The 19,370-nt window shown below is 43.3% G+C and overlaps 1 protein-coding gene and 1 long non-coding RNA gene across 11 annotated transcripts in view; both read left to right on the top strand.

Moving 5' to 3' along the window:
- Positions 1–16,309, top strand: part of LOC125456182 (uncharacterized) — a 56,641-nt gene extending 40,332 nt beyond the window's left edge. Inside the window, exons 2-3 of one of the 2 annotated variants that reach the window (XR_007248413.2) lie at positions 13,590–13,673; positions 14,623–16,309. This is a non-coding gene — a long non-coding RNA (uncharacterized LOC125456182). Of the gene's footprint in view, positions 1–13,400; positions 13,674–14,622 lie in introns of both variants that reach the window. The other variant, XR_007248412.2, reaches the window with a different exon arrangement.
- A 1,556-nt stretch (positions 16,310–17,865) lies between these two features.
- Positions 17,866–19,370, top strand: part of fam20b (FAM20B glycosaminoglycan xylosylkinase) — a 210,825-nt gene continuing 209,320 nt past the window's right edge. For 5 of the 9 annotated variants that reach the window (XM_048539016.2, XM_059647731.1, XM_048539019.2 and 2 more), the window contains exon 1: positions 17,870–18,428. The gene's annotated coding sequence lies outside the window, so the exon portion shown is untranslated. Of the gene's footprint in view, positions 18,429–19,370 lie in introns of all 9 variants that reach the window. The other 4 variants (XM_059647734.1, XM_059647733.1, XM_059647732.1 and 1 more) reach the window with 3 other exon arrangements.

The following is a 19,370-nucleotide window of genomic DNA, read 5'->3' as shown; positions in this document are numbered from 1 at the left end:
CTATGGACTGAGCCCCAAGATCCCTACTTGAGGTGTGCCACAGTTTTACACATTCTCCCTCTGTCTGCGTGAGTTTCCTCCGGGTGCTCTAGTTTCCACCCACATTCCAAAGATGTGCAGGTTAGGTGGGTTAGCTGTTGGAAATGCAAAGTTATGGAGATAGGGTGGGTGGGGGGTTGGGTCTTTGTAGGACATTCTTCGGAGGATTATTGCAGACCTGATGAACCAAATGTCCTTTTGCTGCGCTGCAGGGACCCTATGATTCTATCTTCATTCTGCTTTGTCTGGCTCATGCTCAAACAATATAAAATAGGGAGTAATTCTGAAGGGGGTGCAGGAACTGAGGATCCTGAGTGTGTATGTGTGTGATTCGCTGAAAGTGGCAGAACAGATACAGAGCACAATAAGTGATACAGCATTCTTGGCTTTATTAAAAGGGGCATAGACACGGAGATGATGTTGAACTCATGCTGCATTTTCTGTGAGCTGCATCCTCTGATCACACTGCTCCTCCTCATTTAACCAATTTGGATTGGAGTTGTGCATCTGTATTCAAATGCTTTAAACTATTGATAATTGGGAGTCCAGCATCAAGCCTGGAAACATCCAATTCCATTCTTCTCATAATCCTGATATAATTAATGTAATTTGTGCTTATTGTTTTCTATTCTCCAGCCAATTTCTAACTCATACCCTGAATAGCCACAACATTCAGTTTAATTCATAACATAAGTCATAGCCTTCTGGAAATCAAAATGTGAAAAAAGTATGGAATCCCGCATCAACAAGCAGTCAAAAAAAAAGTCCTGAAAGGAAGCTTTGTGTTTAGTTTCCAGAGCTGGTAGGAGCAAGGGTTCTCCTCCTGTGTCCATAATACTGTCCTTTGTTGCTGCCACCTTGGTCTCTTCGCCATCACAAGACTGGACCCATGTCTGCCCCTCCTTCACAATAGACCAAAGTAGTTTCAACTCTGATTTGGCAATGGCTCAAATAAAATTAATAGTTACATGGAATAAAGGTCTAAGCCCAAAACGTCAGCTTTTGTGTTCCTAAGATGCTGCTTGGCCAGCTGTGTTCATCCAGCTGCACACTTCGTTATCTCGGATTCTCCAGCATCTGCAGTTCCCATTATCTCTGGAATAAAGATGAGTTGTTTACGAAAAGTCAGCATGGATTTCTAAAAGGGAAATCATAGTTTAACTAAATTTCTGGAGTTTTTTGAAGAAGTAACAAAATAGCTTGATGACAGTAATGCTGTTGGTGCGGTGTACATGGAGTTTAAGAAGGCTTTGATAGTGCCACGCAATAGACCTGTGAGGAAAGTTATAGGTTATGGAATAAAAGATTAAGTAGCATCATGTTTACAAAATTGGTTGAGTGAAAGGAAGCAGAGAGTAATCGTCAATGGATATTTTTCAGGCTGGAGGAAGGTCTGTAATGGAATACCCCAGGGGCTGATATTGGAACCATTGCTTTTCCTGATATGTATTAATGATCTAGATTTTGGTGTTTGGAGGAGGGTGTGCAATTTCAAAGTTTGCAAATGACACAAACTTGGAAGAACTGTAAACTGTGCGAAGGATTGTGTGGAACTTCAGAAAGACATACCTGTAGTCAAGTTGGTGGAGTAGACAGATAGCTGGGAGTTGACTTTCAATGCACTGAAGTGTGAGGCAATTCATTTTGCTAGGAAGAGTATTGAAAGACAATATAAAACAGGGGTTACAACTCTTAAAAGAGATGCAGGAACAGAGGGACATTAGCGTATGTGCACACAAATCATTGAAAGTGGCAGGATAGAGAGAGAGTGCGTGCAATATTCTTGGCTTTATTAATAGGGGCATAGACTACAAGCACAAGGAAGTGAAATGGAACTTGCATACAACACCTATTTAACCTCAGCTTGAATATTGTATATTGTTCTAGGCAACACATTATGGGAAAGATATGCATGCTTTGGAGAGTGTGCAGAAATGATTTACAAGAAATGTTTCAAGGATGAGGAATTTTGGTTATGAGGGCAGATTGAAGAAGTCGGGACTGTTCTCCTTGGAGAGAAGGAGGCTTGGAGGAGATCGAATAGAGATTTTCAAAATCTTTAGTGGGCTAGATAGAGCAACAGGGAGAAACTGTCCCTGTCCACAGAAGGAACAAGAACAAGAGGGCATAGATGCTAATTAATGTGCAAAAGAAGCAACAGTGAAGAAAAGCTTTTTCACACAAAATGTAGTTAGGGTATGGAATACATTGCCTCAAAGTGTCCCAGAGGCAGACTCAATTGTGGTATTCAAAACAAATAATTATTTGGATAAAAATAATATGGAGGGTATAAGAGAAAATGCAGGAGATTATGTATTGATGCTTATTTAATGAACCCATGTGGATGAGCTGAATGATTGGCTATGATTTTGTCTGCATCAGATCAGCATCACTGTGAAGCAGACTGTGTGGAGTGTGTAGAATGACAGCATCACTTGTGAAGCAGACTGGAAAGTGGACCTCTGTGAGAAGTGCAGAAGTGTCAGAGATAAAATCCTGCAGCAGAGAGTCAGTTCAACCTGGTTCTGCTTCTCAGAGCCAATGTGTTACCTGTGATTGAAAACAGGTAATGTAATTGCTGGGTATATATCTGGCTCTTTTTATTGTGCAAATGGTTTGAATTAGGAGATGCTCTTGCAGGCTGAAGAGCACATTTAAGGATTTTTAACATACAAATTAATTAATTTAATTGAGTAGAGGTGGCTGGATGGTGATGCATTGTCGCTATAGTATGTGAGAACTAACAGATGCCAATGTAATCCGCAGTGAATAAATCTGTAGCAAGCACTGGCTGCTCAAGAAAATAAAGCTTTGAGTTGATGTGCTGGAGTCTGAGCTGAGCATATTGCAACACATTAGGGAGGTGGAGAGTTATCTGGAAATTCTGTTTCGGGTAGCAGTCACACCCCTTAGAATAATCAGATAAAATTTGGTCTGTGGTCAGTAACCAAAAAGTGTGACTGTTAATGAGACAGGTATTAGGATTCAGAATTTAGCTTTTAGCAATCCTAGCAAGTGCCCTTGACCAGGAGGAATGAGGTTGTTGCTCCAACTGGGGTGAGAACACAGACTGAAGGGAGGATGAGCAAAATGACCAAATCTCCATAGCACAGAGTGCGGTGCCAGTGGAGGGGAGAAACGAGAAATGCATCAACAATTGGAGATAGCGTAATTGGGGGAATAGATAGCGTTCTCTGCAGCAGAGACAGAGAATCCTGAAGGCTCTGTTGCCTATTTTGTACCAAGGTTAAGGAGATTTCTTCTGGACTGCAGACAAATTTGGAGAGGGGGAGCAAGATCCAGTTTTTGTGCTCCATGTGGTTATCATATGTAAGATTAAGAAAGAAGTTCTGCTGAGGGATAATGAGCAGCTTGGAGCTAAATTAAAAAGCAGAATCACAAAGTTAATAATCATAGGATCACTACTTGAGCCACATGCAAATTGGTCTAGAACTAAGAAGTGGCTCAAAGTTTTCTATGGTTGAAATGGGTTCTGATTATGGGTCATTGGTGCTAGTGCTCAGGAATGAGAGAATTGTTCTATTTGGATGGGCTTCCTTTGAACATTCTGGGACCAGTCTCCTGGCAAATCATGTAAATAGGGTTTTAAACTAATTAGTAGGGGAAGATGGTTCAATTTAAGGAATGTTTAAAAGATGAAGAAGAACTGAGAGAACAGAGGTACAGGTTAGTGAAGAAGCAAATGATAATTAAAGTATGACAGGAATGGGCATAAAATATAAACAGAAGAGAGCAGCAGAAATTAGAATAAGTAACAACAGTAAAATGTCAAAGTTTAAGGCTCTTTGACTGAATGTATGCGGCATTTGTAACAATATAGAGATGATGGCACAAATAGACATAAATGAATATAACTTGACAGCGATTTCAGATATGTGGTTGCAAGGTGCCCAAGAATTAATTGATTGATTGATTTATTGTTAGGTGTACCTAAGTATAGTGAAAAGCTTTGTTCATGAGCAGTACAGGCAGAACACAGCAAGCAAGGACATGCAGATCATACAGTGAAGAAAAAAGCACTTGGACAGAGTAACTGTTACAGATTCAGAATTTAAGTTTAAAATGAACAATGATTTTAAGAAATGTTAGAATTAGATCTGCTATAGGGAACAGCTTAATATGTTCTGTTGCAGGACCTCGCAAGGAATCATCCAGTGTCAGCACCATATTGTCTTTGGGAACCCAATATCTGAGGGTTTAATGTTCTGCAAGAATATGCAAAAAGAGAGAGGAGGTGGAGTTGCATATTAAATTAGGGAAGATACTAGTGCAGAGTTGAGTAGTCATACAGGTGCACAAGATTGTGATATGGAATCTGTTTGGGTGGGATTAAGGAATGGCAAGGGAAAGAAGTCACATGAGTCTTCTCTAAGACCCTAAACAGATAACCCAATGTAGGACAAAGAATTAAGGGGAAGTGGTGGCACTGTACTAATGATGCTGGACTAATAATCTGGAACTCAAGCTAATATTTTGGGGACATGGGTTTGAATCCTGTTCTTTGAGAAAATAATAAGAGTTGATACACCCTATTGCTAAAATGGCTTTCTACTGCTGTTTTCATGACTTTTCTGGCCATATTTGTACATCTGTTTCTGCATCTTGTATCGAAGCTCTCTGCCAAAGAAATTAAAGACATATAGGATGGCACAGTAGTTAGCACTACTGCCTTACAGCACCAGGGACCCAGGTTTGATTCAAGTCTTGGGTGACTCTCTGTACAGAGTTAACATGTTCTCCCCATATCTGTGTGGGTTTCCTCAAGGTGTGCTCTGGTTTTATCCCATGGTCCAAAGATGTGTAGATTAGGTTGATTGACGTGCTAAAATGCCTGTGGTGTGCAGGGATGTGCAGGCTAGATGGATTACCCATGGGAAATGCAGATAAAGATTAAATCTTTAATAAAGTACACAAGAATAAGGGGTGAAGAGTGTAATAAACTTGTAGAAGAGATGTAATATAAGTAATATTTGTAAGAAATATTGAAGGACGCTGTCGTGGCTTATACTGAGTACGCCTTAGCAAGAGATTTCGGTGAGGTAGTGGCCATGGATTTAAGGTTTTGGGAAAAAGAAAAAAAACATAATTTTATATTTCGTAGATTTGGCAACCAATTTTTTTTCAGTCAATAACAATAAAAAGTGAAGATAAGAAAATAACTATGGCTAAGATAATGGAAAAGTGGATAGGGCCTTGTTTGGACTACTGGCAAAATTTCTCATTGATGAATTCAGAGATGTGTTTGCAAATATGGCCACAAATTGTGAACACAGCAGCAGAATACTCTGTTACTAATGGAATATATGGAAATAATCATACACTAATGGACAAAATGGTTCATAAAATTTTAGTAGATCGGCAAAGCTGTAAATTATTGTCTGCTTCAACACAGACTGTTCATGCTAAGAATTTGTTGCAGATAGTGGAAAGATATAGTCCATATCAATTAGTTTTGGTGGGAATCCTAAACTTCCATCAGTATTAAGTGATCAGCTCTTAGCTTGGAAATGAGCTGCAATTAGTTTTACTTTTGAGGAGTGTTTGAATGCACTGTACGCAGACAGGAAGGCTTTCATTAAAGCTGAAGCCTCAGAAAGAACTGTATGAACCCTGTGGTCTAAGCCTATTGGAAAATAGTTTTAGTCAGGGAGATATAGTTTACATAGGGCTTAAAGAATGGAGAGGACCTTGGAAGTTTATTGGTAAAGATGGATAAAATAATAATTACGCAGCATGGGAATCAGAATGTTTGGGTACAGTGTTTAAGATTTGCTTGATACTGTAGATTCTGAAGGAGTTCGAGAAAATAGTGAAAGATTGTCTAAAGGTGAACAGATCAATGCTGATGGTCAATGTAAGGCCATTAGTCCCAAGTGGACAACCACCAAAAATGGGTACCCACATACCTGTGGGTACTACAAATATTTATCTGAAGGGACTAGTCAATGGAAAAATGCAACAGTTTGAAGTAGAGCAGGGAGAAAGTAAAAGTTGAATGAATGTACAGGAGTAAAGGCAGGATTACGCCCATGGATTCAGATGAAAGGCATGTAAATGCCATAGAAGCTCAAACAATGTCTCTGGGGAAAAACATGCCCTCAGTTATTTTCTAAATAAGATTGCTGATGCAAAATGATCCATTCTGCTTTATCTCCAAAACTAGTGTACATAAAAGATTGACTTCCATTTTAGAATTCTGCTTTAAGTCTGTTTATGACAATGTTTTCAAATTCACTGCTCCTAACCTATAAAAATACCTGCATACATCATAAAGATTCTTGAACTCTGCCCCTTATGATGCCCGTAAAACATCACAGGGTCTGCCTTTAATTTAAAACTACCCAATTTTATATTTGGCATAAGTTCTAGCTTTAAAGTTGAAATAAATCCTATTAATAGGAGAAGGGGTAGGGATCAAAAGTAGCAGTCCAGAAAGTGATAAAAGCAAGACGGAGGGTGTATTTTAACAAAACTGAGAAATATTGTATAAACCAGGAATACCACCAGAAGCAGAAGCCCATGTGATTAGGAAACCTGCATGGCCACAAAAATAACCAGAAGACAAATTAACAAAAGATGCCCAACACCAAGAACTACAAAACTGGAGAGAGGTTGGGGTGCCCACAGAGGTGCCACATAGGGGACAATCAGTCCAGTCACATAGGTGGTTACACACTTTGGAAAGGACTTTGTAAAGTTAAAGCAAGGCTAATTGGCACAGGGGATTCAAAGAAGATCTGAGGCATCCAATTATGGGGATAGATTTACGAATAACAAGTGAAGTAAGAAATGTTGATTTTGTGTTTAGTTGGTCAGAGACAAATGCTTGGGAGTGTAATCAATTGATATTAAAGCTGCATTTTTGCAGAGAGATCAGCTTAAGAGAGAAGTGCTTCTTTGTCCTGTACATTCTGGAAGTTAAACAAATATATCGTAGTATGGCAGTATAGTATGGGTAGGCTTCAATTAAAAGCACAGCCTGCAATGGTTTCATTAGGGATAATGGGAACTGCAGATGCTGGAGAATCCAAGATAATAAAATGTGAGGCTGGATGAACACAGCAGGCCCAGCAGCATCTCAGGAGCACAAAAGCTGACATTTCAGGCCTAGACCCTTCATCAGATGAAGGGTCTAGGCCCGAAACGTCAGCTTTTGTGCTCCTGAGATGCTGCTGGGCCTGCAGTGTTCATCCAGCCTCACATTTTATTATCATGGTTTCATTAGGGACAGTTTTCAGGCATATTTATGATGATGGATTTTTCTGTGAGCAGTAAATTTGAAAACATTGCCATAAGTAGGCTTAAAGTAAAATCCAGAATTGGACATTAGGCTTCTGGGACTTTTAAGTGTACTAAATTGGAAATCAAGCAGAATGGATCAAGTCTCACACTTGCATTAGTGATATCATTTGGAAAATGTTAGCCCCATTGCTATTACTCACGGTAAAGCCTTACACATCAGGAAGGACATACTAGCCCTGGCGGGGATTCACACGAATGATCCCTGGAATGGTAGGTTTAATGTATGATGAATGGCTAAGGATCATGGGATTGTACTCATTGGAGTTTAGAAGGTTGAGGGGAGATCTAATAGAAACTTACAAGATAATGTATGGCTTAGAAGGGGTGGACGCTTGGAAGTTGTTTCTGTTAGGCAGGGAGACTAGGACCCATGGGGACAGCCTTAAAGTTAGAGGGGAAAAATTTAAAACTGAAATGAGATGACATTTCTTCAGCCAGAGAGTGGTGGGCTTGTGGAATTCATTGCCATGGAGTGCAGTGGAGGCCGGGACGTTAGATGCCTTCAAGGCAGAGATCGACAAATTCTTGATCTCACAAGGAATCAAGGGCTATGGGGAGAGTGCAGGGAAGTGGAGTTGAAATGCCCATCAGCCATGATTTAAATGGCAGAATGAACTTGATGGGTCGAATGGCCTTACTTCCACTCCTATGTTTATTGGTCTTACAAAAAGATGCAGTGGCTTCCAAACCGAAATGGAGGAGTTAAGAGTCAAATTGGATAGTTGAGTTGGCTGGGCATCTAAACAAAATAAGAATTCAGTATAACATAACATATATTCAACAGAATATGTGAATAGAAAAGTCAGGATCAATAAAGGTACAGAATAGAGAGATCTCCAGATTGAAATGGGTGTATAGAAGCAATTCACAACCTGATCGTTTTACAAAAAAAGTAGCAAATTTTAACAGAATGTCAGACATAACTGGGAAAAGGACACTTGGAAGTTTAAGGTGCTGAGAGAAAAAAAAATATAATTGACATAATTCCACAAAGACTGGTATCCCGTTACCAAATTACCCTTTATTCACATATGCATAGTACATGACACTGACTCAGCTAGCATGGAGCCAGTTCCTAGAGTAAGCAGAACCTCTGACACTCCTGTTTATTATCTGTCAGCCAGGGGTCCCTGATTGGACCAGGTTAACAGCTGCAATCAGAGAAATCTTTCCCTATTAGGTCCACCTATCTGACCTTATTTCAATCACTACAATAATCTGTCAATTTGTATGATTTTTTAATATAAATTATTTCATCTAAAAAGATAAATCTTCATCATTTGCCTGAGACCTAATGAAATGAAGGAACAGATGATGGATATGTTAATTAAGAGACAAATGGGTTTGAGTTGATTGTATAAAAATGTGAATATTGTAAGTTCTTGAGTCATTTTATGGAGTGTGGTTAACTGAAGTAAAGCTCTCACATAAAAGTGTGAACTTGAATTCTGTTTCAATATTGTTATCTTTCGGAATATAACACACTGACCTTATGAAGCTGATGAAATGGCCTTTGTCTGGGATGAGAAAACACAGCTGGAAGAACAGTGGTCACCAGTACATTTTGATTTATTTCAGTTATACATCAATTATTTAGTTGCAATGTACTGACATTATATTTTTAGCACACTCTGAGAACAATGTCCTAAAGTATTAAGTAAATTTAGATTATTGATGAAGTTAATATGGCAATGATAGTGTTTTTACATTGTAGCCTTTACATCCACATCCTTCATTTTTTTTTAGTAGTCAACTGTTATTGCTGACAAAATAATCTGCTTGAGCCACTACCACCTTAGTTTGTTGGCATTCATGACACTTTGGCACATTTTCATTTTGTGATTGGTTTTGGCTATGCTATCATCTTTGCTGGAAAAGCACATAATTTTAGTTTCACTGGCAAGGGTTCAACACAAGATGGTTCCTTGAATACCTTAGTTGAGTGAGATGCGTGTAACAATAACAAAATAACTGTGAGTAAGATAATAAAATGTGAGGCTGGATGAACACAGCAGGCCCAGCAGCATCTCAGGAGCACAAAAGATGACGTTTTGGGCCTAGACCCTTCATCAGAGAGGGGGATGGGGTGAGGGTTCTGGAATAAATAGGGAGAGAGGGGGAAGTGGACCGAAGATGGAGAGAAAAGAAGATAGGTGGAGAGGGGATAGGTCAGTCCAGGGAAGATGGACAGAAAAAGGAGGTGGGATGAGGTAGGAGATGGTAGGAGGTGGGTAGGTAGGAGATGGAGGTGCGGCTTGGGGTGGGAGGAAGGGACGGGTGAGAGGAAGAACAGGTTAGGGAGGCAGAGACAGGTTGGACTGGTTTTGGGATGGAGTGGGTAGAGGGGAAGAGCTGGGCTGGTTTTGTGGTGCAGTGGGGGGAGGGGACGAACTGTACTGGTTTTGGGATGCGGTGGGGGAAGGGGAGATTTTGAAGCTGGTGAAGTCCACATTGATACCATTGGGTTGCAGGGTTCCCAAGCGGAATATGAGTTGCTGTTCCTGCAACCTTCAGGTGGCATCATTGTGGCACTGCAGGAGGCCCATGATGGACATGTCATCTAAAGAATGGGAGGGGGAGTGGAAATGGTTTGCGACTAGGAGGTGCAGTTGTTTATTGCGAACCGAGCGGAGGTGTTCTGCAAAGCGGTCCCCAAGCCTCCGCTTGGTTTCCCCAATGTAGAGGAAGCCAAACCGGGTACAATGGATGCAGTATACCACACTGGCAGATGTGCAGGTGAACCTCTGCTTAATATGGAAAGTCATCTTGGGGCCTGGGATAGGGGTGAGGGAGGAGGTGTGGGGACAAGTGTAGCATTTCCTGCGATTGCAGGGGAAGGTGCCGGGTGTGGTGGGGTTGGAGGGCAGTGTGGAGCGAACAAGGGAGTCACGGAGAGAGTGGTCTCTCCGGAAAGCAGAGAAGGGTGGGGATGGAAAAATGTCTTGGGTGGTGGGGTCGGATTGTAGATGGTGGAAGTGTCCGCCCAAAGAGGATCCCCCTCGTTCTCACACACCACCCCACCAACCTCCGGATACAACGCATCATCCTCCGACACTTCCGCCATCTACAATCCGACCCCACCACCCAAGACATTTTTCCATCCCCACCCTTCTCTGCTTTCCGGAGAGACCACTCTCTCCGTGACTCCCTTGTTCGCTCCACACTGCCCTCCAACCCCACCACACCCGGCACCTTCCCCTGCAATCGCAGGAAATGCTACACTTGTCCCCACACCTCCTCCCTCACCCCTATCCCAGGCCCCAAGATGACTTTCCATATTAAGCAGAGGTTCACCTGCACATCTGCCAGTGTGGTATACTGCATCCATTGTACCCGGTGTGGCTTCCGCTACATTGGGGAAACCAAGCGGAGGCTTGGGGACCGCTTTGCAGAACACCTCCGCTCGGTTCGCAATAAACAACTGCACCTCCCAGTTGCAAACCATTTCCACTCCCCCTCCCATTTAGATGACATGTCCATCATGGGCCTCCTGCAGTGCCACAATGATGACACCTGAAGGTTACAGGAACAGCAACTCATATTCCACTTGGGAACCCTGCAACCCAATGGTATCAATGTGGACTTCGCCAGCTTCAAAATCTCCCCTTCCCCCACCACATCCCAAAACCAGCCCAGTTCGTTCCCTCCCCCCACTGCACCACACAACCAGCCCAGCTCTTCCCCTCTACCCACTGCATCCCAAAACCAGTCCAACCTGTCTCTGCTTCCCTAACCTGTACTTCCTCTCACCCATCCCTTCCTCCCACCCCAAGCCGCACCTCCATTTCCTACCTACTAACCTCATCCCACCTCCTTTTTCTGTCCGTCTTCCCTGGACTGACCTATCCCCTCCCCACCTATGCTCTACTCTCCACCTATCTTCTTTTCTCTCCATCTTCGGTCCGCCTCCCCCTCTCTCTCTATTTATTCCAGAACTCTCACCCCATCCCCCTCTCTGATGAAGGGTCTAGGCCCGAAACGTCAGCTTTTGTGCTCCTGAGATGCTGCTGGGCCTGCTGTGTTCATCCAGCCTCACATTTTATTATCTTGGATTCTCCATCATCTGCAGTTCCCATTACCACTCACACATAACGGTGAATAAAATCTGTTTCTATCATATTGAGTTTTGTTTCGGTACACCCACCCCTGTCCGCTGATGCCTGAGCATCCATCCAGCCTCCTCTAAACCTCCCTTCCTATCACTGGTCCAAGACCCACTTATCCATCTCAATGACTCTCATTGATCATCAGTCGCAATTCTGTGACAGCTTGTCATCACTTGAATAAGATACTCAAAATCAGGCCTAATTCAGGCCTTACTGTTCAGGTACAGGTATTTTTGCATTGTGAACTCAAAGATGGCCAAATCCAAACTTTTAGGCCATAGTAATAAAGAAGCGGAATTAGACTTGCAAAACAACTTATTTTTCATCATTATGCTTAATTTAGGTTTTGATTAACATTACAAGATATGTGGCCATTCTAACTTACTGTGTTGTCTGCAATTGATCCAGCTTTTAAGGATAAAAATGTAATAAAAGTGAATAAATCTGCAAGTATGATGTCAAGATATCTCCCAAGAATCTCAGTTGGAGTCTTTTCACTAGCACCTAGTTAATTCAGTTTACCCTTGTCTCCATCTAACTCATTCAATTAAAAATTGTTTCTTAGATATTTCTGAAGCTCACCTGCTGTATTTGTTATGGAGAGGAGGTAAACCTGTGGTTGTATGAAGTTTTTTTTGCAAACTGCCTTATCAAAATGCCTTGATGCTGAAAAAGATGTTCAACCAATAGAAAGCAATAAGTAGGAAAGCCAATAAAGTGTTGAAACATAAACAAAAACAGAGCATAAAATGCAGGCAGATATTATATAGAAACAGCAGTGTAGTAGTCGATGTGCACTTTGAGTGCTGTGTGCATTTATGGTCACCTGGGCACAGGGAAGCCTCTCCCTTGGAGACTGTGCTGAGGTTCAGCTTTAAAAGTTGAACTCAAACCTCAGCTGTTTGAAAAGTTTGGAAAAGTATGGACTTCTCAACTGTAAATAAATGTCTGCTGAAATATAATCTGGAGTTGTGTAAGATTGTAAAAAGTCTTGAAAATTATTTTGACATAAATTAGGAGGGTACATCAAAGATGTTCAAATTCAATTTAGTAAAAGGTAACTTAAAAATTTGTATTAGTAAGCTTTTCATGCACAAAGTAGTTTCCTGGGTAGAAGAGTAAAGGAGGAAACCTCAATTCATTTAAAAAACAATTATTTGTATCAGTTTAGGAGTTTGAAGATTACCTCGATCAGTGAACTAAGATGGCCTTCCTCATCCATATTATCTTGTACTGAGTTCACCAAGACAATGAATTTTTCTCTGTGGCATGATGGAAAGTGTATTTTATATATATAAAATTTGGATTTCAAATACTTTGAAAGTAATTGTAGTAAATGCCTGGGAGATCCCCTGTGGGGTTAATGGATAAAATGTTTATCCTATTCGGTTGATGATGGGTAGAGGAAACACATCCATACAATTAGTTTCATTTTGACATCTGATCAGAATGTTTAAACTTTTAGTTCAGAAGATGGAACAATTTCTCCGAGCAGGAGAATCAAATCAGTTTCGGGAAACCAGTCACTGAAGTGTTTTAGTGTATAGCTTCCAAAGTAGGAAACTTTGATAGAAGTCTTCAAGTTGTTAGAATTGAGAAAGATTATGCCATCACAACTATGAGGGGTTCGTACCAGTGGAATCAAAAGGGACTTGTGAAAAAAAAACTGGGCTCAACAATCCAAGGGGGAGAAAAGTACTTGAGTCAGTTAAGATTTAAATTTTTGATATAGGAGTGATATTTCTCTGAGATTGAGCATCTGTGACTCATGGTATTGTGAAACAGATTGAAACTTTATTTTGATGTTTGTGTTAAGATCTTTTTGCCCTCTAAATATGTAGTTTCATTTTTTGTAAAAATAGAAATTAAGGTAGGAAACTTTTGTGTTGTGTTACTAAACAACATTCATTGCCTTGTGTGATTATGTTTCAGCAACTGACCACCACATTAACCAAGTGTAAAAATTCAATATGTGATCTATCAAACCAGATTTTATTTTGGATCTGACTTGCCCAGTATCACCATCAGCTGAAATCATATCTGTGAGTAAATTAAAGCAGAATCTGAGCCTATCCTCATATGTTGATCATACACAAATGTTTTTTGATTTTTCTCTTTCAGCACTCAGAAAATCCAACTGCTGCATAGACTGGGGATCAAGCTGAGCCACTACGCTCAATACAAACAGACAAATTTCTGACCTAGGTTTGCACTTGATATATATTCTGCCTCAGGTTGTTAACTACATTTTGAAAAAACAATATGTAGGTGCCAGTTATTGCTTATTTTAGAGCCAACCAGAAACTGGAAATGGAAAGAATAATGAAAATTGATTATATACCTCCAAGCTGCTGAAGCAAATATTAACATTAAGGAGACAGGAAGGGAAAAGGGAAAGAAGTTTTTTGCAAACTTCAATATCCAACCTTAATTTCCTCTCCCAGTCCTCAAACAGATTGTCACTAAATCTGTGCTCATCATTTGTGAATGGACCTCTTTAATGTTAACATTGATCTCTCTGCGCCTTCTCAGCAGCTCTAACACAGTATCCGGCACTCTGTTCTGTTATCCTGATGCACTTGTGTAGTACAATCTGCCTATGAAGGACGTAAGACAATACTTTTCACTGTACCTCGGTATATGAGACAGTAATAAATCAAATCAAAGTGGTGAAAGGAATGTTACATTGCAACTGGCAAATGTTAATCCTTGATTCAATACCACCAGAACAGAATAACTGGGTCCCTCATCTTATTACGGTTTGTGATACTTTGCTGCATATAAATTTATAGTTATGTTTGTCTTCAAAACAATAAGTTTCAAAAGGAACTCATTGATTTTGATGTCCTTCATGATCTTCCGAATGTGGGAAAGTTGGTTTACAAATGCAAATTTGTTCTTTTTTCTTGTGAAAATTCTGGGACATAATGAAAACAACAAAGTAAAAGGACGAGAAAGGGAAGGCAGGTTTGGTATATTGAACTTAACACTTTCGAAGCATTTAAAAATTGCAAGATGTTAATTATTTGAAAATAACAATGTTTTGATAGCTCCACTGGAAGATATCAAAATGTGGCAATTTCCATGGTTTTGGAATCTCAAAATTAATTTGAATCTAATCATGGAGACCATGCTATGTTTCTTCTCTTTTCAGGCATATCAACCAAGTAATGGCTTTATAAATGGTGTCTTGGAAGGCAACTTCCCATTGCTGCCCTGATCAATCGACAGATGACATCTGAAACAATGGCGTTCCACTGCTGCAATTTTTACATTCACCAACTGTGACTCCTGAGAGACTATCCTGAAGCACCACTGATTGAATTATCTCCCTATAGAAACCTAGTCACTGGTGACAGCTTTCTTGTATTGCTTCTGGAAACATTTAAACTAATGGAATTCACACCCCAATGGTCTGTCATTATACCTTGACACCCAGACACCAGTTTGTTCATAATGTAAGCACATCCACGTCACTTAGCATGATCTCACGCACATTTTACCTGCTACTCTGGATCCTCATCCATATTTTCTATTCCCCTTATTTTCTTTACCTTTCCTAACTTTTTACCTCATTTTGCTTCTCCACATTCATGTATTCTTTCTTCATAAACAATTATTCTTCAGCATTCATAGCTTTCATAATTAAAACTGCATATTTTCTGTATAACAATGGCTGCCCCAGCCCTTACTGCAGCTGACCTGCTGCTAAAACCCTTCTCTGTGCCTTTTTTACTTATAGACTTAACTGTTGCAATGTGACTGAGCTCCCATGTTCTATCTTTGCCAGGCTTGAGGTCATTATCTCATGCCAACTTCTGCACACTAATCACACTTATGCTAGCTGATCTATATTGATTGTTTGTTAAGAAACGGCCTAATTTTAAAATTGTTATCCTTGTTTTTAAATCCCTCCAAGTCTCTCCTCTCCTCACTTTTTAAAAGGTTGTACATTTATATTGCACCTTTCTGAATCATTGGATGTCTCAAAGCATTTATTGCCAATACAATACTTTTGAAGTGTAATCACTTTTAAATGTAAGAAACAGTCCTCCAGTCTTACACCTCCCTGTAGTCTTTATTCTCTTACAGTTTGGTCTGTTGAACATTTTTGCCATGTTAATTGTTCAACAAGGTTTTGGAGTAGATTTGTTGCTCAGGTTGTGGGTTTGAGGTTGGTTGGCTCGCCGAGCTGGTTTCTTGTTTTGCAGATGTTTCATTACCATGCTGGGTAACATCCTCAGCACAGCCTTGATGAAGCGTCAGTGTGTATTCCCGCCTGGTTTTTAAACTCTGGAGTCCGTTGAGCTGAACTGCCTCACTTCAGGTTTTCCTTCGTACTGGAGCGTATATGGTATCGCGTTCAATGTATTCGTGAATAGCATGCTTCGTGAAGTGCCAGGCTTTTAGGAATTCTCATGCCTGTTTCTGCCCAGCTTGTCCCAGGGTTTTGGCATTGTCCCAGTTGAATTGGTGGTTCTCCTTGTCCATGTGGATTGAGATGAGTGAGTGAGTATTGGTCATGCCATTTTGTAGCCAGTTAGTGTTCATATACCCTTGTTGTTAGTTTCCTTCATGTTTGTCCCATGTAGTGTTTCTTTCAGTCTCTGCAAGGGATCTTGTAGATGATATTGGTTCTGTCCATCGCAGGGGGTGGGTCTTTAGTTCGGGTGAGCAGTTGTTGCAGCGTTGACGTGGGCTTGTGTGCCACTCTGATGCCCAGCGGTCGTAAGTCTTGTGGTGAGTTCTGATTTGTTCCTGATGTAGGGTAGTGTGATGAGTGTTTTGGGGCATGTAGTATCTTCCTGACGTTGTTCGTGTAGGCATCTTCTGACACTGTTTTTTGGATACCCATTGTCCTTGAAAACCTGGAAGAGGTATTCTTCTTCCTCTTGGGGCAGTTCTGTGTTGTTGCAGTGTGTTGTTGCCCATTTAAATAGTGTTCGCATGCAGCTTCGTTTGTGCATGCTGGGATGGTTACTGTTGAAGATCAGTACCTTGTCTGTGTGTGTAGTTTTTCGATGTACTTTCATTTACAGTTCCCCATTTGTCTTCCGCTCTACCATGACATCCAGGAATGGGAGCTGTTTGTTCTTCTCCTCTCTGGTGAATTTTATTCCAGTGAGGGTGTTGTTTACAAGTTTCTGTGTCTCCTCTAGTTTGGTCCGTTTAATGATGGCAAAGGTACCATCCACGTAGCATATCCATAATTTTGGTTGGATTTGTGGAAGGACAGTCCTTTCTGGTCTTTGCAACACTGCCTGTGCTATGAGTCTGGAGATAGGTGATTCCCATGGATTGTTCATATGTTTGGCTGTTAAAAGTGAAGTGGGTGGTGAGGCATAGGTCCAGTAGTTTGAGCATGTTGTCTGTGGAGATGGTTTTACTGGGGTCTTGCTGTTGTTCCAGAAGAGTCATCATTGTTTCCCTTGCTAGTGGTATGTCTGTTGATGTAAACAGGGCAGTGACATCAAACGATATCAGGGTCTCTTCGTTGTCTATCCTTATGTCTTTGATGGAGTTGAGGAATTCTTGGGCTGAGTGGATTGAGTGGGGTTCTACTACGAAGGAAAACCAAAAGTGAGGCAATGCAGATCAATGGACTCCAAAGTTTAGAAACCAGGTGGGAAAACACACTGATAATGGGAACCTCAGATGCTGGAGAATCCAAGATAACAAAGTGTGGAGCTGGATGGACACAGCAGGCCAAGCAGCATCTCACGAGCACGTTTCGGGCCTAGACCCTTCATCAGAGTGACTGATGCTTCATCGGAGGCTGCACTGAGGATGTTACCCAGCATGGTAACTAAATGTCTGTGAAATAATTGTTCAACAATTCATGGCTGTGTCTTCGACTGTGAAAACTTTCAACTCTGGAACTCTCTCCTTGGTTATTGCAATTGTGCTTTCCCACGTAATGGTGTGGCTGTTTCAAAATCACTTTGACTGTTTGGTATTGACCTGGTATTGAAATGTTAATTTTGTTCCTCTCTCCACGAATGATGACAAGTCTGTTGAATTTTTCCAGCACTTTGCAAATGAAGCAAATATTGTACTTTCGTTTCAGGTCCAGTATCCAAAGTGTAACGGAAGTTTTGACCACTATAAAAATCTTAAAAGTCTTTCATTGCACACTTCGTGTGTACCTCCTGATCTCCATTCCCTTTATAAATTCTTTGTCCACATTTTTTAAAGGAAGGTATGCAAAATTGTCACCCCCTGTTATTATCCTTTTTAAAAATCTCTGTAGCAGCACCAGGGGCGGGGTATGTCACAGGTTTGCATAGGTAATTCCCATTACAAATATTGCCACAGAAATATATGAAATTTAGTGTAGGATTACACCATATTAGTGTTCGTTTGTCCGGTGGTCCCAATTGCAGCGAAATGTTATTCTAGACTCGTCAGTCATACCACGTGGGACAAGGTGGTGGAGTGCTGTTATACTTTGAGAGGGATAGAAATATGAGCGAACAGGAGGGAAATACAAAAAAAAGCGTACTGCAAGTTGTGCCACCGCTCCAAAGCAGACGATTGAGGGAAACGTTCCGGGCGCACTGCTGAGTGAAGCTGTGTGGTGGGTTGGGTTATCTGTCTCCTTAGCGGTTTCCCTTTCCTGTCGGTGCAGCAGGATCAGGGACCCGGTGCGGGTGAAGGTTTTGTAGGCACTCGGAGGGAGGAGGTTGGTGTGCGGGTACCGCATTGCCATACGATCGGTGAAAAGAGATCGGCAGCGGCGGGACAGTCACGTTCGTTGAGTGAGTAACTGGGGGGAGGTGCTGCCGCCGCTGCCAAGGCCCCGGGACGCGAGCCGCCGACCGACTGGGCGCGAGCGAGCGACAGACAAACGGACGGACGGATCCCGAGGCTGAGGGCAACGCCGGGCGAAACCGGCAGAGGCCTTTGGACAGAGACCAGCACCGGGATGTCGTCGGAGAGGTGACTCGACGTTTCCTTCTGGTATGTCCGGGGGAGGGAAGTCACGGAAGTGTGTGGCGGACAAAGACCGCTGGCCTCGCCCCGCCCCGCCACGGACTCACCCCCCCCCCCCCCCCCCGCCACGCCACGGACTCACCCCCCCGCCACGGACTCACCACCCCGCCACGCCACGGCCTCACTCCCCCACCCCCACGGACTTAGTGCCCCCACCCCACGGACTCTCTCCCCCAACCCCCCCGGACTCACCACCCCCCCCCGGCCCCGGACACTCCCCCCCCCCCCGGCCCCGGACACTCCCCCCCCCCCCGGCCCCGGACACTCCCCCCCCCCCCCCCCCGGCCCCGGACACTCCCCCCCCCCCCCCCGGCCCCGGACACTTCCCCCCCCCCCCGGCCCCGGACACTTCCCCCCCCCCCCGGCCCCGGACACTTCACTCCCCCCCCGGCCCCGGACTCACCCCCCCCCCCCGGCCCCGGACTCACCCCCCCCCCCCGGCCCCGGACTCACCCCCCCCCCCCGGCCCCGGACTCACCCCCCCCCCCCGGCCCCGGACTCACACTCCCCCCCCCACCCCGGACTCACTCCCCCCCCCACCCCGGACTCACTCCCCCCCCCCCCCCGGACTCACTCCCCCCCCCCCCCCGGACTCACTCCCCCCCCCCCCCCGGACTCACTCCCCCCCCACCCGGCCCCGGACTCACTCCCCCCCCCCCGGCCCCGGACTCACTCCCCCCCCGGCCCCGGACTCACTCCCCCCCCGGCCCCGGACTCACTCCCCCCCCCCCCGGACTCACTCCCCCCCCCCCCAACCCGGCCCCGGACTCACTCCCCCCCCCCCCCCACCCGGCCCCGGACTCACTCCCCCCCCCCCCCCCACCCGGCCCCGGACTCACTCCCCCCCCCCCCCCACCCGGCCCCGGACTCACTCCCCCACCCGGCCCCGGACTCCCCCCCCCCCCCCCC

This window comes from Stegostoma tigrinum, chromosome 8, assembly GCF_030684315.1.
Source record: "Stegostoma tigrinum isolate sSteTig4 chromosome 8, sSteTig4.hap1, whole genome shotgun sequence".
Lineage (NCBI taxonomy): Eukaryota > Metazoa > Chordata > Chondrichthyes > Orectolobiformes > Stegostomatidae > Stegostoma > Stegostoma tigrinum.
The sequence above is the reverse complement of the archived record's forward strand: the minus strand, read 5'-3'. Positions and strand labels throughout refer to the sequence as shown.